The sequence below is a fragment of the Coregonus clupeaformis genome, unplaced genomic scaffold, assembly GCF_020615455.1.
Source record: "Coregonus clupeaformis isolate EN_2021a unplaced genomic scaffold, ASM2061545v1 scaf1488, whole genome shotgun sequence".
Lineage (NCBI taxonomy): Eukaryota > Metazoa > Chordata > Actinopteri > Salmoniformes > Salmonidae > Coregonus > Coregonus clupeaformis.
Genome location: NW_025534942.1, coordinates 15,473 through 38,396, shown reverse-complemented (window position 1 = coordinate 38,396; position 22,924 = coordinate 15,473). Strand labels below are relative to the sequence as shown.

The following is a 22,924-nucleotide window of genomic DNA, read 5'->3' as shown; positions in this document are numbered from 1 at the left end:
TTGGCATAGACATTTTATACAGCATGCCTATCCTGTTAAAAGGAAAGCAGACTTACCGGATCCATTGGGGAAGCCACATTTTCTTCAGCGTTTCTTCATCAGACTTTCCGGTTCACACTGGCCATGCAGTAGCAAAATACACAGCTATCTCGATTTAAGAGCTCATGGCAGAGATATTAGAGAAAGGAGGATCTAGGAATCCCATTCGGCAATGAATGGAGGAACGTATAACGGCTCACCCAGCAGACTGTCGGACATTCACGTTCACCTTGTCATGTTGGGTCACGCAATCCCTTCTCAAAGTCAGGGTATGAGTCCAGAAACCGGCATATTTTCCTCCACACTAGTTAATGTCACGATTCCAAAGCTATACGATATTACAGAGAATAAGTAAATTATATCACATATCGGTAAAGATTTACAATGACAAATTCGTCTCCTTCTTCTTCTTCTTCTTCTTCTTCAGTGGGCTTTAATGGTGGTTGGCATCCAATATCTTGCCCAGCTGGGACGAGGACTCGGGCAGAACTTGGGTTGAGTGAAGGCATGAACGGCTGAGAGTTAGCGTCGGATGTCGTCATCTGGACCAACACCATGCGGACCTTGATGGTGTCACAAGGGTTTGTGTTACAGGGATAAGAGCTCGGGCAGAACATGGGAGTTGATGGAAAAAATTTGCGGGATGCCAGAAGTTAAATAAAATTCAATTTAAACGTAATGTGTCAGTGGGCAGGAAGGTTGGTCATTACGAATGGGGGGAATTTGGAACAAAATCTAAAATAAGTCATGCACATGCACCATATGTGGACAAAAATAAAAAATTGTGGGGGACTTTTATTTTGACATGATGTAAGCAGGAAGGAAGTGGGTATACAACAGACCAACGTTTGGAAAGTATGTTAAATAATACGATGCTGGATTCTTCAAAATAAAATTCTGGGGTCAATAGCCAACAGTGGAAGTAGATTAGTACTCCTTTAAAAGTGCGTTCCCAGAAAAACAATCTTGAATCCTCCCTCTGTTGTCTCTGTTCTGCAGATGCCAAGATCAATGCTCAGACAGAGGAGAAAGCGCTGCCGGGGCCAATAACGGCTTGACCTGAATACATGCTGTCTGCAGGTGAGCAAAACCTCACCTAACAGGACAGCCTCTCAGTTTGGCTCTCAAACCAAACTCTATTTGAGATTCTTAATTCATACATTATTTAAATTAACTTGGCTATCACCAAGAATTGTGTGCATCCATCCTATTTTGTGTGAAATATGTCTTGATTTTTGCCTTGTCATACATGTTCCAGCCAAGGGCAATGTAAATATACATGTCCTTTTGCTAAAACAGTCTTCTCACAATTGGTAAAAGTTGTATGTACATGTATTTAGATGTTTTTGTATTTTTTTTCAGTCACACTGTGGCAAGAAAGGAGATCTGTAGCTCAGCTGGTAGAGCACGGCGCTTGTAACGCCAAGGTAGTGGGTTCGAACCCCGGGACCACCCATACACAAAAAAATGTATGCACGCATGACTGTAAGTCGCTTTGGATAAAAGCGTCTGCTAAATGGCATATTATTATATTATATTATTATCCATGAAGTGAACATGGACAGCATATCTCAGCCTGAGTCCAGTAAAGGTAAAGAGGACTCACCTAGGGAGCTCCTACACTAGCTAGCAAGCCATATGAATGATGCACTGAAATTAGCTACTCTCAAGGGGATCACTGTGGTAGCTAGCTATGGCTATTCTCAGACAAGAACGAACAAGCAAGCCCCTGTCTGAGAAGCATGTCCGATTGATCGAGCATTCTACTCAATGCGTCGTCAATGAGTGCTGATTTCTTCAAAAGTTAATTACAGTGGTTTGGAAATACAATGACATTGCAAAAGGAGGCAACTAATTAGTTAAACCGTTTGTCATCATTTTGATGTCGCCAGATTGACTTTTGATGTGCAGCATAATGTTAGCTAGCTACAATTGAGGGGATACCACCACATTTTTGCTAGTTGCCGTAGCATTGCTAGCTATTTTTGATAAACTTGTTAGCTAATGACAACATTGCCATCCATTTGACGACATGATAATGATGTCAAAGTTGTTTCATACTAAACGTTTGTCTACTTTAGCAATGTCATCATATTTCCAGGCCGCTATAGTGTTACTTTGACAATATACTCATTAGCCTCCATCCATCGTGACTTTTGTGCATGTCTATGCGTCGACGGCAGAGGGAGGCTTGGAGAATATTCATAACAATGACATGATGCGACACACTGACTGAGGTGCAACCTATGAATAAGCAACATTTGTTTTACATTTATCTATTTTCCCAGCGCTCAGACTCAGTGTGTCTCTCTCTCTCTGTCTGTCTGTCTCTTGGAGTTCCAGATGTGGCTGGAGGAGTGGTGGTGGCCACTGGAAGGCAACTTTAATACTGGAGCAAATGTAGGAGCTCATCTTCATAAAATGAATCTATAACAGCTGATGCAAGTATTCTATATGTATTAGGTACTACTACAGTGCTAGCAGGAGAGCCCTCCTTTACTAATCATATTTCATGAATGTACAGGGTCCATTTTGACCCAAGACAATCCAGACTAAGAATGTACCAAAGGTCAGATCATAATGAATACTAGTATTATATGGACAGAGTCGACCTGATCCTAGATCAGCACTCCTACTCTGATGGCGAATTCTCTCTCTCTGATCATCCTTTCTATAATTTCAGATTGACCCCCTGGTCTATGATTAGTAGATGTGGGTGAGTGGACATACAGATCTGGGACTAGCATAAAAACAGCAACTCTTCTCAGCTGTTGGCAAGGATTTATTTGACATCCAATCACCATGAGAGATGCTTTATTCTGCATTCAACACTTCTATTGTGGTCTCCCCTTATAGATGATTTTCAAGTACATATGTTGTAGAATTAAACACCTATATGCCTTAAAATGTTTATGGATTGAGAACCAGTTGAAGCGTTAGATACAGAGCAGAGACATTTATGTGTTTTCATAAACTCCCTGCAGCTGGTCTGGGTATGTCAATGACATGTGATGGAGATACAACTCCTCGTGATGGCTGTGTGGAGATTGGAGTAACAATGGAACTAGTGTTATCATTTGTTTGTGCTTATGTCCTTATGACCTGACACATAGCCACATGCACATAATCTCAAGGGCCAGGGAGGATGGTAAATGATAAACGCTTAAATGTATGTGGTTATGGATGACATGTTTAAACCATGTTTAAGTATTAATTGATATGTTTTATAATGTGTTATGAAATGATAAAGGTAAAACAGAATGAACATGATTGATACTTTGTACTCCAGATGCATGCCTGGATAGTGAATATAGTCAAAACAGAGTGTGATTGTTCTTTAACGTACGTATGTACATACTTTTTGAGTCATGCCACTAATAAGAAACAGTGGCCCCACTTAGAGAAGCGCAAGTAGCCCTCGTGAGTAGCCAACATGTGATACTGAAATATGTTATTCATTCACATAGGGAGGAGTTGTATCAGTGTGACTATGCATGTGTCTGTATAAAAGGAGCGCTCCGGTTCAGGGCAAGCAGTTGCTCCATGGAGCAAGCTCGGCTTTGTTATGCAAATAATAAAAGTCTAAATTCACAAGTTCCAGTCTCTTGAGAAATATTTTTAAGTTGACTACTTTTTGAGTCAAATATTTCTACGACACCCTCAATCTATTACAGGAGAGGTGAGCACCTATCAGATCCCCCTGCTGTCCTTCACCCCTCAGTGCAGTCTTCTGACCATCGCTGAGGCCAGGAAGAAGTCAGCCAAGTTCATCACCATGCAACGCTCTACTGATCGAGGTAGAATATGCTTTGAGTAACAACTGACTGACAGAGGCAGGCAGACACGCACACTCACATTTGACTTGACCTTTCTCAATTAAATTAAATGTTATCATGGTCAGAAGACTTGCAATAGAGAATGATTATATTCCCTCAGGGGACAGTACCAGACATTGTAAGGGGGGCTGTTGCATGTTTAGAAGTTTGGAATACATTATTTTCTATATTAGTTCGGGGTTCATCTAATCCTGACCTGACAGTGTGGCTTTCAACTAATCTATTTTGTTTTCCAACCCTGAGAAGGGAGTGGGTCACCTGACCAACACCATTGCTGTGTGTGGTTAACTCCAGCAGCTCCAGCAGACCTCTTCCTGTCTTTTAGAAACGGGCCACTGTCCGCCAGGTGAGGATGCTCTCCCATGGAAGGGCTGTTGTGGAAACAAAATGCCTGAAAGTTGCCTGGGAGTGCTGATCTAGGATCAGGTCAACTATGTCCATAATACTAGTATTCATAATGATCTTTAGTCTATTCTTAGTCTGACTTGTTCTCTTGGGTCAAAGTGGACTTTGTACATTCATGAAATATGATTAGTAGTGTAAAACCATATGTAGCTAGCTAGCACTGTAGTAGTACCTAATATAGGATCCTTGTATCAGCATTAATTCGTCAGGGCATGGACTCTACAAGGTGTCGAAAGTGTTCCACAGCGATGCTGGCCCATGTTGACTCCAATGATTACCACAGTTGTGTCAAGTTGGCTGGATGTCCTTTGGGTGGTGGACCATTCTTTATACACACAGGAAACTGTTGAACATGAAAAACCCAGCAGTGTTGCAGTTCTTGACACAAACCGGTGCACCTGGCACCTACTACCATACCCCGTTCAAAGGCACTTAAATATTTTGTCTTACACGTTCACCCTCTGAATGGCACACATTCTCAATTATCTCAAGGCTTAAAAATCCTTCTTTAACCTGTTTCCTCCCCTTCATCTACATTGACTGAAGTGGATTTAACAAGTGACATCAATAAGGGATCATAGCTTTCACCTGGTCAGTCTATGACATGGACAGAGCAGGTGTTCCTAATGTTTTGTACACTCACTGTAGTTTATTGATCCTGAACCACAATGTGTCTAAAAAAGGTAGTAAAGAATAATTTGATAATCAAACATAGAATATTATTACACTGAACAATATGGTATTGCGTAATATAACATTTTCATAAAAGGCAATTGCGCAATAATGACTGATAGCAATACAAAGTAAATCATTAAACATATCAGGAGCACTCGGTCCTAGAGCAAAAAATATTATACGCTGTTATCAATATTATCGATGTTAGTCGCTGAGAAGTTTTTGTGTAATCAAAAATATAGAAATGCAAAATCCCAATGATTTTACATTTTACATCTTTAGTCATTTAGCAGACACTCTTATCCAGAGCGACTTACCGTTAGTGAGTGCATACATTTTTCATACTGGCCCCCGTGGGAAACGAACCCACAACCCTGGCGTTGCAAGCGCCATGCTCTACCAACTGAGCTACACGGGGCCCATAAAGAGCAGAAGTAAAATCTTGATATATACTGTCAATATACTGTAGATTACTATCATAACAAGGACATATCATTCAAATGCAGCATTCACTCAAAAGTTGAAGTTCATGGTCTGAAAAACTTCTAGATGTGGTAGCAATATGATTGTTAAGAGAACAGAGGTGTAAGGCCTAGCTTAGGTTTTGGTGCCATAGCTCTTCAGTCCATGTTCTGTGGTGGTTCTCTTCAGTCCATGTTCTGTGGGGGTTCTCTTCAGTCCAGGTTCAGTGGTGGTTTTCTTTAGTCCAGGTTCTGTGGTGGTTTTCTCCAGTTCTCATAATGGGAGGGCTGAGCGTCTCTGAGTGGCTGTGTCGCTGCGGGAGTCCCTCACACTCTGAAAGAAGACACACGGAATGAATACTTTACACACTATACAGTGGGGGAAAAAGTATTTAGTCAGCCACCAATTGTGCAAGTTCTCCCATTTAAAAAGATGAGAGAGGCCTGTAATTTTCATCATAGGTACACGTCAACTATGACTGACAAAATGAGAAAAAAAATCCAGAAAATCACATTGTAGGATTTTTAATGAATTTTATTTGCAAATTATGGTGGAAAATAAGTATTTGGTCAATAACAAAAGTTTCTCAATACTTTGTTATATACCCTTTGTTGGCAATGACACAGGTCAAACGTTTTCTGTAAGTCTTCACAAGGTTTTCGCACACTGTTGCTGGTATTTTGGCCCATTCCTCCATGCAGATCTCCTCTAGAGCAGTGATGTTTTGGGGGCTGTCGCTGGGCAACACGGACTTTCAACTCCCTCCAAAGATTTTCTATGGGGTTGAGATCTGAGACTGGCTAGGCCACTACAGGACCTTGAAATGCTTCTTACGAAGCCACTCCTTCGTTGCCCGGGCGGTGTGTTTCCCTAAAGGTTAAACAAAAGGGTGGATGGTTTGAGGACACATGTTATCATATAGTGTAGCTTGAAATTAAAAATCCTTGTATTTGAATCTCACATTTCTCTCAGGTCTGTGATTATCAGGGTGGAGTGACTCACTCTGTCCCCATAGTACAGCCGTGGTCAAATGTTTGAGAATGACACAAATATTGGTCTTCACAAAGTTTGCTGCTTCAGTGTTATAAGATATTTTTGTCAGATGTTACTATGGTATACTGAAGTATAATTACAAGCATTCCATAAGTGTCAAAGGCTTTTATTGACAATTACATTAAGTTATGCAAAGAGTCAATATTTGCAGTGTTGACCCTTCTTTTTCAAGACCTCTGCAATCCGCCTCTGGCATGCTGTCAATTAACTTCTGGGCCACATCCTGACTGATGGCAGCCCATTCTTGCATAATCAATGCTTGGAGTTTGTCAGAATTTGTGGGTTTTTGTTTGTCCATCCGCCTCTTGAGGATCGACCACATGTTCTCAATGGGATTAAGGTCTGGGGAGTTTCCTGGCCATGGACTCAAAATGTCGATGTTTTGTTCCCCGAGCCACTTAGTTATCACTTTTGCCTTATGGCAAGGTTCTCCATCATGCTGGAAAAGGCATTGGTCGTCACCAAACTGTTCTTGGATGGTTGGGAGAAGTTGCTCTCGGAGGATGTGTTGGTACCATTCTTTATTCATGGCTGTGTTCTTAGGCAAAATTGTGAGTGAGCCCACTCCCTTGGCTGAGAAGCAACCCCACACATGAATGGTCTCAGGATGCTTTACTGTTGGCATGACACAGGACTGATGGTAGCGCTCACCTTGTCTTCTCCGGACAAAGTGTTTTCCGGATGCCCCAAACAATCGGAAAGTGGATTCATCAGAGAAAATGACTTTACCCCAGTCCTCAGCAGTCCAATCCCTGTACCTTTTGCAGAATATCAGTCTGTCCCTGATGTTTGTCCTGGAGAGAAGTGGCTTCTTTGCTGCCCTTCTTGACACCAGGCCATCCTCCAAAAGTCTTCGCCTCACTGTGCGTGCAGATGCACTCACACCTGCCTGCTGCCATTCCTGAGCAAGCTCTCCACTGGTGGTGCCCCCGATCCCGCAGCTGAATCAACTTTAGGAGACGGTCCTGGCGCTCTGGACTTCTTGGGCGCCCTGACGCCTTCTTCACAACAATTGAACCTCTCTCCTTGAAGTTCTTGATGATCCGATAAATGGTTGATTTAGGTGCAATCTTACTAGCAGCAATATCCTTGCCTGTGAAGCCCTTTTTGTGCAAAGCAATGATGACGGCACGTGTTTCCTTGCAGGTAACCATGGTTAACAGAGGAAGAACAAGGATTTCAAGCACCACCCTCCTTTTAAAGCTTCCAGTCTGTTATTCTAACTCAATCAGCATGACAGAGTGATCTCCAGCCTTGTCCTCATCAACACTCTCACCTGTGTTAACGAGATAATCACTGACATGATGGCAGCTGGTCCTTTTGTGGCAGGGCTGAAATGCAGTTGAAATGTTTTTTTGGGATTAAGTTCATTTTCATGGCAAAGAGGGGACTTTGCAATTCATCTGATCACTCTTCATGACATTCTGGAGTATATGCAAATTGCCATCATCAAAACTGAGGCAGCAGACTTTGTGAAAATTAGTATTTGTGTCATTCTCAAAACTTTTGACCACGACTGTACTCTGAATGACCACCATCTCAGGTTTCACACCGGACCATCTATAGGACCATGATGCTTTTATGACTGTATGACCTCTGGGATATGTGTAAGAGCAGGACAGGTCCATTGTTGACCCCTTCAAGGTACAGATACTCTGAGTGGGGTAAGTCACACCCAGTACCACTGCAACACAGTCACACATCACAATGACATTAAATTAAGCCAAAACCTGTTGGCTCACGCTGACAGTAGAGTTTGTCCACACTTGTTTAGCGTAGTTGCGGAGTTGAGTGAGAAGAGCAACCACAGACAAGTCTCCCTCTGATCCCTCTGACGCAGTTTGTTTCACAGAGAGTTATGTAAATCACAAGTGCATGTGTGAAGAACAGCTCCTAAATATGAACAAAGAAATTAACAATGCACACTAGAAAAACATTCAGTCATTTTTTTGGTAACAATTTAAAAAGTATATAGATTGAATCGCAAAGAATAGGAGAAAAATGGTTACTGAAAGATTATGAATATGGCCATACGGGTCACGACCTCCGCCGAAGCTGCCTCCTCTCCTTGTTCGAGCAGGATTCGGCGTTCGTCGTCACCTGTTTCTAGACACTGCCGCTCCTCAGCTCATCATTCCATTTGTTTTGTCTTGTTTATTACACACACATGGTTCATATCCCCTCATTAGTACCTGTATAAGTATTCCCTCTAGTTATTGTGGTGGAGCTACTTTGTATTTTGTATCGCCGGGATATTAACCCGTGTGCCTAGTTTTCTCCAGTGCTCCGTATTTACCGCACTGGAGTGTTTTATGCATTGCTGCGACGCTGTGTTCCTGAATAAACCATATATTCTGTGATTTACCCTCCTGCCCCTGACTCCATCCAAAATCACCCGCTACAGAATCACACACCTGAATCGTTGAGTCAGCAGGAGCAGAGAACATGCCTGGAGTTGTGGAGCGGGTCCGGGAGCATTCCAACATGTTAGCCAGCTTGGGAGAAGCGATGGATCGGGTTTTCCAGGTCGTCCAACGCCTGGAGAGGAGAGGACCCGACCCTTCGGGACCAGCTGAGCGACCGGATCCAGCCACCCACACCCCAGCGACCAGAGCTATTCACCTATCACGACCGAGGGAGTACGACAGGACAGCGGCCCGTTGCCAGGGTTTCCTCCTGCAGCTGGACCTCTATTTTTTCGACCATCAGCCCTGCTCCATCGGATCGGGAGAAGGTGTCCGCCCTCGTCTCCTGCCTCTCGGGAAAGCCCTGGAGTGGGCCAACGCGGTCTGGAGTGAAGGAGGAGACGCGTTGGACAACTACGGGGCGTTTGCTCGTCTCTTCCGGGCAGTATTCGATCACCCCCCCGAAGGAAGAGAGGCGTGCGAGCGGCTGGTCCAACTGAGGCAGGGGACGAGGACCGCGCAGGACTTTGCCCCTGGAGTTTAGAACTGCTGGTGGACATGGCCATCCGGTTGGACAACCTGCAGCTTCAAGAGGATGTCCTGGAAGAGGCCTGCCTGTTTCACCCCCTCAACCCCGATTACGTTCCGATGGAGCTGGGTGGTGCAGCGATCCGGGAGAACTGACGACCAGCGCCAGTGTCACTCTTGTGGCAAGAGAGGACATTCTGCTCTATGCTGTCGTCAGGGTTCTTCCGGTCTGGAGGTGGCAGGCAGGGCACTCATTCTCCCCCAGGTAGTGCAAACCCACACTCGTTTCAGAGCCCTCTGCTGTGCACTACACCATACACGTCAACTTCCCTGATTACCCGGTAGTTCCCCAGTGTAAGGCACTGGTCGATTCAGGCGCAGCTGGGAACTTTATGGACAGATCTTTAGCTAATAGTCTCTATATTACATTGGTTCCCCTACTCATTCCATTGCCCATCAAAGCACTTGACAGTCGACCATTAGGATCAGGGGTTTGTTAGCGAAGTTACAGCACCAGTCACAATGATTATGCAGGAGACCCATAGGGAGCAAGTCACCTTCTATATTATTGAGTTCCCTGTTGTGTTGGGTCTTCCTGGCTCACACTACGCGACCCCACCTTTTCATGGCCGCAGAGGGTTCTCACCGGGTGGTCATGAGAGTGTCAGGTTAGGTGTCTAGCTGTTTCCGAATGCGCACGGTGGAGACCAGACACTACCTCCACCGTGCGCATTCTCCCCGAATACCTCGATTTGGCGCACGTGTTCTCCAAATTGCGCGATAAACCTCCGGGTAGACGCTGTGCCTCCCAGGAGTCATGTATATCCCTTGTTGCAGGCTGAAGCGGAGGCTATGGAGACATACGTCTCCGAGTCCCTGCACCAGGGGTTCATCCATCCCTCCTCATCAAGTTTATTTTTCATGAAGAAGAAAGACGGAGGTCTGCACCCTTGCATTGATTACCGGGCACTTAATCAAACAACCATTCGCTATAGTTATCCTCTACCCCTCATCTCCTCTGTTATCGAATCAATGCATGGAGCATGCTTCTTCATGAAATTAGATCTCCGGAGTGCGTACAACCTGGTGCGTGTTCGGGAAGGGGACGAGTGAAAGACAGCATTCAGCACAACCTCGGGGCATTATGAATACCTGGTGATGCCGTACGGGTGGATGAATGCTCCCTCAGTCTTCCAGTCCTTTGTGAACGAGGTGTTTCGGGACATGCTGGGTCACGGTGTGGTGGTCTACATTGATGACATTCTGGTGTATTCCGCTACGCGCGCCGAGCATGTGTCCCTGTTATCGCAAAGTGCTGGGCCGACTGTTGGAGAATTACCTATATGCCAAGGCAGAAAAGTGTCTGTTCTTCTAACAGTCCCTCTCCTTCCTCGGATACCACATCACCACCTCAGGTGTGGAGATGGACATGGCCGATTCACCCGTGTGCTCTTGTTTCTCCAGTGCGCCTTATTTACCGCACTGAGTGTTTTACGCATTGCTGTGCCATGTGTTCCTGGTTAAACCATAAATTCTGTGATTTACCCTCCTGCGCCTGACTCCTTCCAAAATCACCCTACAGAAGTACCTGACACAGACCAGAGAAAGACCACCAACACACTTCCTTCTTTCTCAAGCCTTTGTTGCATCCTCCCACCCTGCAGTCTTAGGAAACATAAAGAGACAACTAAACACACTTTATAACTCGTGAAAAACTACAACTGATACTTCAATTAAAGCAGGCACTCTATTATAACAGATGTGTTAACTGTATAAGACACACATGTTTCTGTTCGATTGATTTAAACCTGTTTTATTCTAAGGACCATGACTATAACATTGAGTCAAGTTGGGACCCAGGCCAACAACACCATCCTGGTCTCCTCTACATAGTCAATTATATATATATTTGAAATACAGTCCTTATTAAAACATTTATATGGAATCAGCAATGCAAACAAAACAAAATATATGAAACCACACTCCCATCATTTTACTATATTATTCACATGCAAGCATTCATATTGCAAAAAAATCAAATTGATTATGTTCGGGTTCAGTATAAGCTGTTATCGGTTACAGGGGTTGAAGAGAGAGGTTTGGTAGGGAGACATTACTGAAGCTTTTTGAAAACAGAATAATATGTCTGTAGTTGACTCCAACTAGATGTACTGATAGGGGCTAAATGGGGATGCAGAGCTGGCGTCTTTGTCTTTCAAGGATGCCTCTTCCTAACAACGCGTCAGTGAAGGTCTTTACAAAAATGCATTTTTGTGCCCATAACAATAGGCTTATGGTTTCTCTGTGTATTCTGTATGTCTCACCAGCTACACTAAAACCTGGTGTTTTCTGTGTACTGTACTACAGTGCTTTCTACTGGCATCTCAACAGACAACAACCATCAATCTGACTGAAAGACAGTCTATTGAGGTAGCACTGGGGTGGTTGAATTTCCACAGCGCGTACTGGACATCCTCGTCCTGTTTCTGTGGCTGAGGCAGTTGAACGGTGGAGTCGCTGAGGCACTTCCTGTTTTTTGTGGTGGACACTGGCGTAGTGAACGTCATCATGCTCGCCTCTGTCACGCTCTCTGTGTGCTAAGCATTAGGGAGCCATGGCTTATGCCTGAGACGTTTGTCGCACACTGAACTAAGAGTCTCTCCTGATGGAGAGAGAGGACAGACAACATGAGGATTGAAAAATAAATGAATACCAGTCATTGGCAGAGAAAAGTGCCCACTTCTGTTGTTCAGGGGAAAGGAAGTTAGGTTCAAAATACTCTATCCCTGACAAATAGAAACGCTGCTAAGGGTGATGCACACATACCATTCTCAGTCAGCTGATTCCAACAGACTCACCTGTCCATGCTCTGCTGTCTCTTCTGTCTCTTACTGTCAGAGGTGGATATGGAGGCCTTCTTCCTGTTTTTTGTGAATGAAGGAATTAATAAACAAATGAACGGATGAACTTATGAATACATTAAAATCATGTTCAATATTTAGATCCAATGATAAAAAACTAAATGTAAAAGGGTAAATTCCTCTCACTCACCTGAACCATGAAGCCAGAGAGACAGAGGATGAGAATCAGAACAACCACTATGATTCCTACAGCTGCTTCCTTCAAAGACGATTGTTCCCCCACAGACAATGCAGAGAGTGGAGATTCTTGTAGCCTTCTATAGTACAGGAGTATCTGCCTGCATCCTCACTGCTGACTGGGTCTAGGGAGAGGTAGTTATCTTGGGTCTTTGAGTTGGTGAGACGTTGTCCGTTCTTGTACCAGATGTGGGTGGGGTTGGGGTCGGTCAGTCGAGTACAGGTGGTGCTACAGGTCAGTGTCAGAATCCCTTTCTCTGTGGCAGGAGTCACCTTCACCTGCAGACCTGAAATTAGGTGTAGAAACATCACTTTGTCGTACTCTGTGCCATAGACCAAGACTCCATACTCGTAAACTGTTGGTGTAATATTACCTGTGTTAGTAGTTATAGAAAGTAGTAGATATGATATATTACCTGTGACAGTCAGAGTTGTTCCAGGAAGCTGTACCCCCATTCTGGAAAACTGTGTTTTAAATCTGAACTTGTACTCAGCTGAATCACTCGCTCTCATGTCTTTGAATCTCCGGGTACAATCTTTCTCTTTGTCCACACCAAACACCACAGGATCTGCACACTCTGAGGTCAGGATTTAAGCCCTTCATCACGTTTCTCTTGGATATACCAGTTAGCTTCTGAGACTATATGATTACTTGGATGTTGATATGTGCAGGGCAGTTCCACTGTTGAGCCCTTCATAGCACATACTCTGAAAAGGGTGTAATCACGTTGAAACAGTTCTGGATCCAGAACACCCCTAAAACAAGCGGAGGCCCATTCATTAATTTTTTTCAATAAATGTATTCAATTATTGTTAAATCAGCTATTCAGGACTGAAAAAATAAAATTTTAGTAATAATCGCCATAATCTTTGCAAACGTTTAGAAAAACGGTAGTTGTATTCAGACTTACACACTGCAGGAGAGCAGAGAGCCTCACAGCCTTTGACAGCACAGGAGTAGCTGTCTGAATAGTAAATCTTGACAGAGTGTTGTTTGGAGGTGGCTTCATCTAGACGTTTCCGTTCCTGTACCAGATGTAGGTGGGGTTGGGGTTGTCACTGGTGGTGCTGCAGGTCAGTGTCACCTCCTGTCCCTTCTCTCGTTGGTGGGAGACACCATAACTTGGCTTTTTCTTCACACTTTGTTGCCGTAGTTGCTGAGTTGCGTGTGAATGGAAACCTTTGATGAGCATCACTCAGTGAAGTGTGAGAGACAACTATTTATAATGAAGCGAGTCTATGGCATTCATACTTAAAGGGATATTTCAACTAAATTACAAATGACATATTGGTTTCCTCATCTACAAAATAACTTCCATAAGCTACATAATCATTTCTAAATACTTTAGGATGATTTGGACATGAAAGCCATATGATAATATTGGTACTATTGAATAACGCATCGGATTTTTTTTCCCACAAATGCTAAAACTTTTCTGGAAACAGTGGCCAGGTAAACAAAACGAAAGAATGGATTGCTGTCATTCCCTTGTCCATATACTGCTTAAAGGGTAAGAAAACCAATATGTAATTTAGTGAACTATCCCTTTAAGATGTTTTCTGAATTGTTTTTGGCATTTTAGAATTGTATGTTCATCAAACAATCTAGAGAAAGAGTGTAAGATGAATGAGCCCATACCTTCCACATACCAGAGAAAGACCACCAACACACATCCTGCTGTTCTCAAGGCCATTGTTGCATCTCCCACCCTGCAGTCTTAGAAACATAAACAACAACTCACTATATAGCTGGTGAATTACTACACCCTACACAGCTCAATTGGGGTGAACACAGTCACTTGTTGAACAGACCTGTCTGTAGCACTGTATACACATAATGATTCATGTATTGCTTCAAATCTGTTTTAATATTATAACCCTGACTATAGCTTTGATACAAGGGTCCCTATCAATATCATTACCCAGAAGAACATGGTTCATACAAAAACATACTATCAAACACAATATTATATGATATCTTTGAGTGTACTTACAGAGTGAAGGGGGTGGTTTTGTAAGACAACTTACTACAGTGAGTTTATGGTTGACACATAAGTGGTCAGGGCTGTAATTTTCTTCCTCATTAAGATTACATGACGCAAGAATACAACTATTGTCACTGTCACAGAGGCCTACATATCTTAACACCAGTTTTTTTAAAATCAATGTTATTTACGTTTACATTTTTTTCTTTGTGTTTTCTCCATATATGAAATGTGTAAATTGTATCAAATAATTCAGCCTCACTGCCACTGATATCCTATAATGTTTTGAAATTGTATAAAAAAACCATTCTCTCTTTCAGTTAACAAAGCAAATTACTGTGGGCCAGATCTGCTGTTAGGTACACATATGGCTCAGTGCTGGAAAATGTTATAAGGTCCAGATCCGGCTGTTTGCTGGCACATATGACTCAGTGTGAAGCATCATATGGGCCCACATGTTGGAGATATTTGCCTGGATATTGCCTGGTTTAAATCTTATCTCATCAGTTTGTCTTTTGTGGATGGTTTGTCCTCTGAGAAATCAATGGATATCTGCTGTTGGATATGACAATTAATCTCGATGGTTGTAATAATATAATATGCCATTTAGCAGACGCTTTTATCCAAAGCGACTTACAGTCATGCGTGCATACATTTTTGTGTATGGGTGGTCCCGGGGATCGAACCCACTACCTTGCGTTACAAGCGCCGTGCTCTACCAGCTGAGCTACAGAGGACCACAGTTGTACAGTCGTACAGTCGTCTCAAATAAAACTGAAGGACCTCTCTTTTGACAAAAATTTTTCAAGAGCAGCTTTTTCCATCTTCATAACAACGCTTTGTCCAAAAATGGAGAAAGGCTAATCCATGCTTTTGTCACTTCAAGATTAGACTACTGAAATGCTCTACTCTCCGCCTACTCGGATAAAGCTCTAAATAAACTTCAGCTAGTGCTAAATACGTCTACTAGAATCTTGACCAGAACCCAAAATGTGATCATATTACTCCAGTGCTAGCTCTCTCTACAGCGGCTTCCTGTTATAAGGCTGGACCTGATTTCAGTGTTTTTACTGCTAACCTCCAAAAGCATTACATGGACTTGCTCCTACCTATCCCTCTGATTTGGAGCTGCATATACCTACATGTACTCTACGGTCACAAGATGGAGCCGTATATACCTACATGTACTCTACGGTCACAAGATGGAGGCCGTATATACCTACATGTACTCTACGGTCACAAGATGGAGGCCGTATATACCTACAGGTACTCTACGAATCTCAATATGGAGGCTGTGTATACCTACAGGTACTCTACGGTCACAAGATGGAGGCCGTATATACCTACATGTACTCTACGGTCACAAGATGGGCCGTATATACCTACAGGTACTCTAAGGTCACAAGATGGAGGCCTATATACCTCCAGGTACTCTCCAGGTCACAAGATGCAGGCCGTATATACCTACAGGTACTCTACGGTCACAAGATGCAGGCCGTATATACCCTGCCGGTACTCTACGGTCACAAGATGCAGGCTGTATATACCTACAGGTACTCTACGGTCACAAGATGGAGGCCGTATATACCTCATGACTCTACGGTCACAAGATGGAGGCCGTATATACCTACAGGGACTCTACGGTCACAGATGCAGGCGTATATACCTACAGGTACTCTAGGTCACAAGATCGGCCGTATATAAACCTACATGTACTCTACGGTCACAAGATGGAGACGTATATACCTCCAGGTACTCTACGGTCACAAGATGCAGGCCGTATATACCTACAGGTACTCTACGGTCACAAGATGCAGCCGTATATACCTACAGGTACTCTACGGTCACAAGATGCAGGCTGTATATACCTACAGGTACTCTCACGGTCACAAGATGGAGGCCGTATATACCTACATGTACTCTCCGGTCACAAGATGGAGGCCGTATATACCTACAGGGACTCTACGGTCACAGATGCAGGCCGTATATACCTACAGGTACTCTACGGTCAGCAAGATGGAGGCCGTATATACCTCATGTACTCTACGGTCACAAGATGGAGGCCGTATATACCTACAGGGACTCTACGGTCACAGATGCAGGCCGTATATACCTACAGGTACTCTACGGTCACAAGATGCAGGCCGTATATACCTACATGTACTCTACGGTCACAAGATGGAGACGTATATACCTCCAGGTACTCTATGGTCACAAGATGCGGCCGTATATACCTACAGGTACTCTACGGTCACAAGATGCAGGCCGTATAACCTACAGGTACTCTACTGTCACAAGATGCAGGCTGTATATACCTACAGGTACTCTACCGGTCACAAGATGGAGGCCGTATATACCTCCAGGTACTCTATGGTCACAAGATGGAGGCCGTATATACCTACATGTACTCTCACGGTCACAAGATGCAGGCCGTATATACCTACATGTACTCTACGGTCACAAGATGGAGGCCGTGTATACAGTGGGGAGAACAAGTATTTGATACACTGCCGATTTTGCAGGTTTTCCTACTTACAAGCATGTAGAGGTCTGTAATTTTTATCATAGGTACACCTTCAACTGTGAGAGACGGAATCTAAAACAAAAATCCAGAAAATCACATTGTATCATTTTTAAGTCATTAATTTGCATTTTATTGCATGACATAAGTATTTGATACATCAGAAAAGCAGAACTTAATATTTGGTACAGAAACCTTTGTTTTCAATTACAGAGATCATACGTTTCCTGTAGGTCTTGACCAGGTTTGCACACACTGCAGCAGGGATTTTGGCCCACTCCCTCCATACAGACCTTCTCCATATCCTTCAGGTTGGGGCTGTCGCTGGGCAATACGGACTTTCAGCTCCCTCCAAAGATTTTCTATTGGGTTCAGGTCTGAGACTGGCTAGGCCACTCCAGGACCTTGAGATGCTTCTTACGGAGCCACTCCTTAGTTGCCCTGGCTGTGTGTTTTGGTCATTGTCATGCTGGAAGACCCAGCCACGACCCATCTTCAATGCTCTTACTGAGGGAAGGAGGTTGTTGGCCAAGATCTCACGATACTGGCCCCATCCATCCTCCCCTCAATACGTTGCAGTCGTCCCTGTCCCCTTTGCAGAAAAGCATCCCCAAAGAATGATGTTTCCACCTCCATGCTTCACGGTTGGGATGGTGTTCTTGGGGGTTGTACTCATCCTCCTTCTTCCTCCAAACACGGCGTGTGGAGTTTAGACCAAAAAGCTCTATTTTTGTCTCATCAGACCACATGCCCTTCTCCCATTCCCCTTCTGGATAATCCAGATGGTCATTGGCAAACTTCAGACGGGCCTGGACATGCGCTGGCTTGAGCAGGGGGACCTTGCGTATGCGCTGCAGGATTTTAATCCATGACGGCGTAGTGTGTTACTAATGGTTTTCTCTTGAGACTGTGGTCCCAGTTCTCTTCAGGTCATTGACCAGGTCCTGCCGTGTAGTTCTGGGCTGATCCCCCCACCTTCCTCATGATCATTGATGCCCCACGAGGTGAGATCTTGCATGGAGCCCCAGACCGAGGGTGATTGACCGTCATCTTGAACTTCTTCCATTTTCTAATAATTGCGCCAACAGTTGTTGCCTTCTCACCAAGCTGCTTGCCTATTGTCCTGTAGCCCATCCCAGCCTTGTGTAGGTCTACAATTACATCCCTGATGTCCTTACACAGCTCTCTGGTCTTGGCCATTGTGGAGAGGTTGGAGTCTGTTTGATTGAGTGTGTGGACAGGTGTCTTTTATACAGGTAACGAGTTCAAACAGGTGCAGTTAATACAGGTAATGAGTGGAGAACAGAGGGCTTCTTAAAGAAAAACTAACAGGTCTGTGAGAGCCGGAATTCTTACTGGTTGGTAGGTGATCAAATACTTATGTCATGCAATAAATGCAAATTCATTACTTAAAAATCATACAAATGTGATTTTCTGGATTTTTGTTTTAGATTCCGTCTCTCACAGTTGAAGTGTACCGATGATAAAAATTACAGACCTCTACATGCTTTGTAAGTAGGAAAACCTGCAAAATCGTCAGTGTATCAAATACTTGTTCTCCCCACTGTAGGTCAGCAATGTTACTGCTTCCTACAAGAACACAAAACATGTAGGCTACATTTCAAGAGGTCTTTAAAAGCCAGCTAGGTAAAAGCTCTATGTCTTAATTAAAGGGGGCAGTGTTGTATTGAGACAGGCTTGACTATGCAAATACGCCAATAGGCAGAGGGGTAGCCTACGTTGTCTAATTCTCTGTATGGTAATAATACTTCATTTTATTTTGTATAGTGGTTTCTTGCATCATCAACACAATGCAATTTACAGTCACCTATTTAGCCCATGGTGTTACAGACCAAGTAAAAAAATCATTAATTAATGTCAAGCCTTTAAGGTAAAAACGTTTTTTAAATTCTCATGCAATGTAGGCCTGCATTGAACACCACATATAGGATACTGTAGGCTATATCATAGAAATCAAAAGCTATTTCCATGTAAAATATGTTATGGGATTGGCTCCATTGGTTTTGTTGTTAGGCCTACATTATGCTCAAATAGCCACTACTGGCTACTGTCTAAAACTGTAAGGGTAAAGCCTCAGTGTTCACTGTAAACGAGTACCGGGAGTTGCACAAAATTCTTACAATGTTCAAGTTTCTGCTCACAAGACCTAAAATTTGCTTAGTGCCCCAAAACATTAGAGGGAACATTGGTCAGGACACAAGTAGCTGATACAGAACTATACTTCCTCTTTAAGACATTAGTCCACACTGAGTATACAAAACATTAGGAACACCTGCTCAGGTGAAAGCTACGATCCCTTATTGATGTCACTTGATTAAATCCACTTCAAATCAATGTAGATGAAGGGAGGAGACAGGTTAAAGAAGAATGTTTAAGCATTGAGACATGGACTGTGTATGTGTGCCATTCAGAGGGGGTGAATGGGAAAGACAAAATACCTATTAGCGCCTTTGAAAGGGGTATGGTAGTAGGTGTCAGGCGCACCGGTTTGTGTCAAGAACTGCAACGCTACTAGGTTTTTCACGCTCAACAGTTTCCCTTGTGTATCAATAATGGTCCACCACCCAAAGGACATCTAGCCAACTTGACACAACTGTGGTAAGCATTGGAGTAAACATGGACCAGCATCCCTGTGGCAACGCTTTCGACACCTTATAGAGTCCATGCCCCGATGAATTGAGGCTGTTCTGAGGGCAAATGGGGGGTGCAGCTCAATATTAGGAAAGGTGTTCATTCTGCAGAACAAATCACCAAGAGAAGGTAGAATGGTAATGTAAAAGGTACTTCCAGAGTGAAGAGAGGAGTTTGGTAGGGATACATTATACTGGCTGTGTGAAACAGAAGACTGTGAGTTCTGTGGTTGACACCAACTAGATGTACTGAGGGTCTAAGAAGGTGATGCAGATCTGGCTTCCTGCACCCATGATGCCTTTTCCTGACAAACAACACGTCACTGAAGTGCTTATAAACAATCTTTTTGGAGCACACGTACTATACTAGAATGAAAGTTGGAAAATATCCATATTAAAATCCTTTAAAATAAATGCAACAACATAATTGGACTGTAACAATAGATGTATGGTTTCTCTGTAGTTCTGTATGTCCCACCAGCTACACTAAAACCTAGTTGTTTCCAGTGTACTGTACTACAGCGCTCTCTACTGGCATCTCAACAACACAACAACCATCAATGTGACTCAAAAACAGTCTATTTTGCAAGACAGGCACTTCCTGGTTTCTGTGGTGGATGCCGGTGTAGTGAACATCATCCTGTCCGCCTGTGTCCACTCTCTTTGCTGCAGTAGGGGTCCTGGCCTGATGTAGCCAGGTGGTAAATGCACATTGCTGTATTCATTTCTATCCACTAGATATCCATTTAAGAGATCAGTAAATAATGTGTAGAAGGTGTTATGGGATTGAGGCCTGCACATTGTGTAAGAGTGAGAGCAACAACTACATTAAAGAGCTGTTGTAATCCATTATGGGTCAAATGTTACTTTAGATGTATTACTTTAGGTAAATAATACTTTTTTAAAATCTTACTGTTGTACTGAAATATATCATATTTTGCATCATCTGCAATGTATAAGAGTTTGTTTTGTAATATTTATGCCAGATGGTCATGTTATCCTGTTGATAATTTCAGATTGACATGAGGATGTTAGCTTCTTGCTAGCTGAATACCAGTGCTCCTCAGAACCACGTTGTGGAGAGATGGGGGTCTGGGTGAGATGAGGATCTACTGTTGCATGTGGGTTTAGGGTATCACGTTGACAGTGTGTTTGTAAATATTCATATTGTATTTGATGACAGAATGGATTTTAGTTTTTCATGCACAACGTCATTTTGTTGATGGACATCTTGTACTCAGACATTTGAAACATTGGAAAGTCTATTCTAACTGTGAACATTGTGGTCTTTGTATTTTCTTGTATTTTCGTTGTAGAAAGCACTAGCCACTACCGTTTATGCATTTCACTTTGTACTTATTTAATCTGTACTCAGATTGTTTTTTATGCACTTTACTAACAGATTTATTTCACTTGATGGTGATTTAGACTGAACTTTACTTCATGGTGACTTCACCTTGTGGTGATTTCCACCTTACATCATCCTTTTTAAATGTAAGCTTTGACAGAATAAACAACCCCAAATTAGTTTTGTGTCCTGTGCTGGGTTTACTTTCACCAGGCTACACAGATGTTGTCATACACAGGACTCAAGTCTCCCTAATGGGAGAGTCAAATAAAGTAATACCACAGTCGTGGTCCATCTCTACACAGATATCATCACCCAGGACTCGAGTCTCCCTAATGGGAGAGTCAAATAAAGTAATACCACAGTCATTGAGTCCATCTCTACACAGACCACTGCAGTTCTCAGTCAACTGATTCCAGTCAGACTCACCTGTCTAGGAGAGTGGAGATATTCAGGTCCCTTCTACAGCACAGGAGTAGCTGCCTGCATCCTCACTGCTGACTGGGTCTAGGTACAGGTGGTTATCGTACAGGTAGTTATCAGGTAGAGTCTTTGGGAATCGGTAAGACGTTTTCCATTCTTGTACCAGATGTAGGTGCACAAAATTCTCACAATGTTCAAGTTTCCTAGAGTCTTTGGTGCTACAGGCCAGTGTCAGATTCCTCTGTCCCTCACTCATTCATTCACTCACTCACTCACTCACTACATCACAATGGACTTACTGCAGAGTGTCATACTATGGTGACCTGGTCCTCATGTTCAGAGCTGTGTGCGTGTCACTGTTAGGATCGGGTGGACTCTCTGTTGGAAAGAGACACACAGAGTCATGGGTAACTGCATACGTGGGTTGTCTGGAAGTGGGCGTTGAGAACAAGTGGGGAGGCTCAACCCAAGTGGTGTCATTGAAACCTAACAGCTAATTTGGCAGATTGGTTGCCACCCAAGACCGTTTGCGTGGCTGCTTGCTGCTTCCTTGTAGCATTTTAGCTAAGCCCTTTTCCTAACCTCCAACCTCATTATACTAAACTGCTAAGTTAGTTATCCTAACCTGCCACGTTAATTCTCCTAACCTGCTACATTTATTCTCCTAACCTGCTACATTGATTATCCTAACCTGCTACATTTATTCTCCTAACCTGCTACCAGCATTTATTCTCCTAACCTGCTACATTTATTCTCCCCTAACCTGCTACATTTATTCTCCTAACCTCATGTTGGTTCTCATTGCCTTCCACGTTAATGATCCTAACCTGCCTAACTGGCTGCTAAAGCTACAATGAAGCAGGAAGCAGCCACGCAAAACAGTCTTGAGTGGTAACATCTGCCATCAATTAGCTGTTATGTTTCGACACACCCACTGGTGTTGATCCACCCAATTGCTTTGCAACGGCCACTTTCATGCACACTCCACGTATGCAGTTACCCATGACTTGCGCACACACACACACACACACACACACACACACACAAATTAATTAGCACACAAGAATACATTATAAGAGACTGACTGCCAGAGTGTGGTAGTCAGGGGATCTGGTCCTCATGTTCAGAGCTGTGTCGTTTCCAATTTCAGGATCAGGGGACACTCTGTAGAGAGAGATTACAAAGTAATAATAACTTTTTTACAACTAGTAGGAAAGAGACTGTCGTGATGCAGTATTGTGATGTCAGCAGTGTGGAGGTGGTCATAGAATCACCTGTGTCTGCTGTGGCATCACTCCCCCTCCTGTAGATCTCCTGTAAAGAGGGACAGAGTGAGTTCTGCTCTCTAGTGACCACTAGTGGAAGACTTACCTCTTCAGTGTGCAGTAGATGGTGATTAGAAGAGCTCCAGCAGTCAGGACAGCCCCCACCACAGGAACCCAGGGAAACACTGCTGCAGGATCATTAATACATGTTAGAAAATACTTCTGTCAAA

General features: G+C 43.4%; 2 long non-coding RNA genes across 4 annotated transcripts; one reads left to right on the top strand and one right to left on the bottom strand.

The window, feature by feature from the left end:
• The first annotated feature begins 553 nt into the window (after nucleotides 1-553).
• Nucleotides 554-2,967, top strand: LOC123487139. 3 transcript variants are annotated; one of them, XR_006659636.1, is made up of 5 exons: nucleotides 854-894; nucleotides 1,039-1,119; nucleotides 1,402-1,466; nucleotides 2,383-2,439; nucleotides 2,564-2,967. It is a non-coding gene; the product is annotated as an uncharacterized LOC123487139 (long non-coding RNA). The 3 variants fall into 3 exon arrangements; XR_006659635.1 differs by lacking the exon at nucleotides 854-894 and adding an exon at nucleotides 554-620 and having other exon boundaries at nucleotides 2,383-2,967; XR_006659634.1 differs by having other exon boundaries at nucleotides 2,383-2,967.
• Nucleotides 2,968-13,629: 10,662 nt separating this feature from the next.
• On the bottom strand, nucleotides 13,630-21,463 carry LOC123487137. The gene is made up of 3 exons (XR_006659632.1): nucleotides 21,436-21,463; nucleotides 14,141-14,218; nucleotides 13,630-13,658 (listed from the first exon to the last, which is right to left on the bottom strand). It is a non-coding gene; the product is annotated as an uncharacterized LOC123487137 (long non-coding RNA).
• Nucleotides 21,464-22,924: the final 1,461 nt, after the last annotated feature.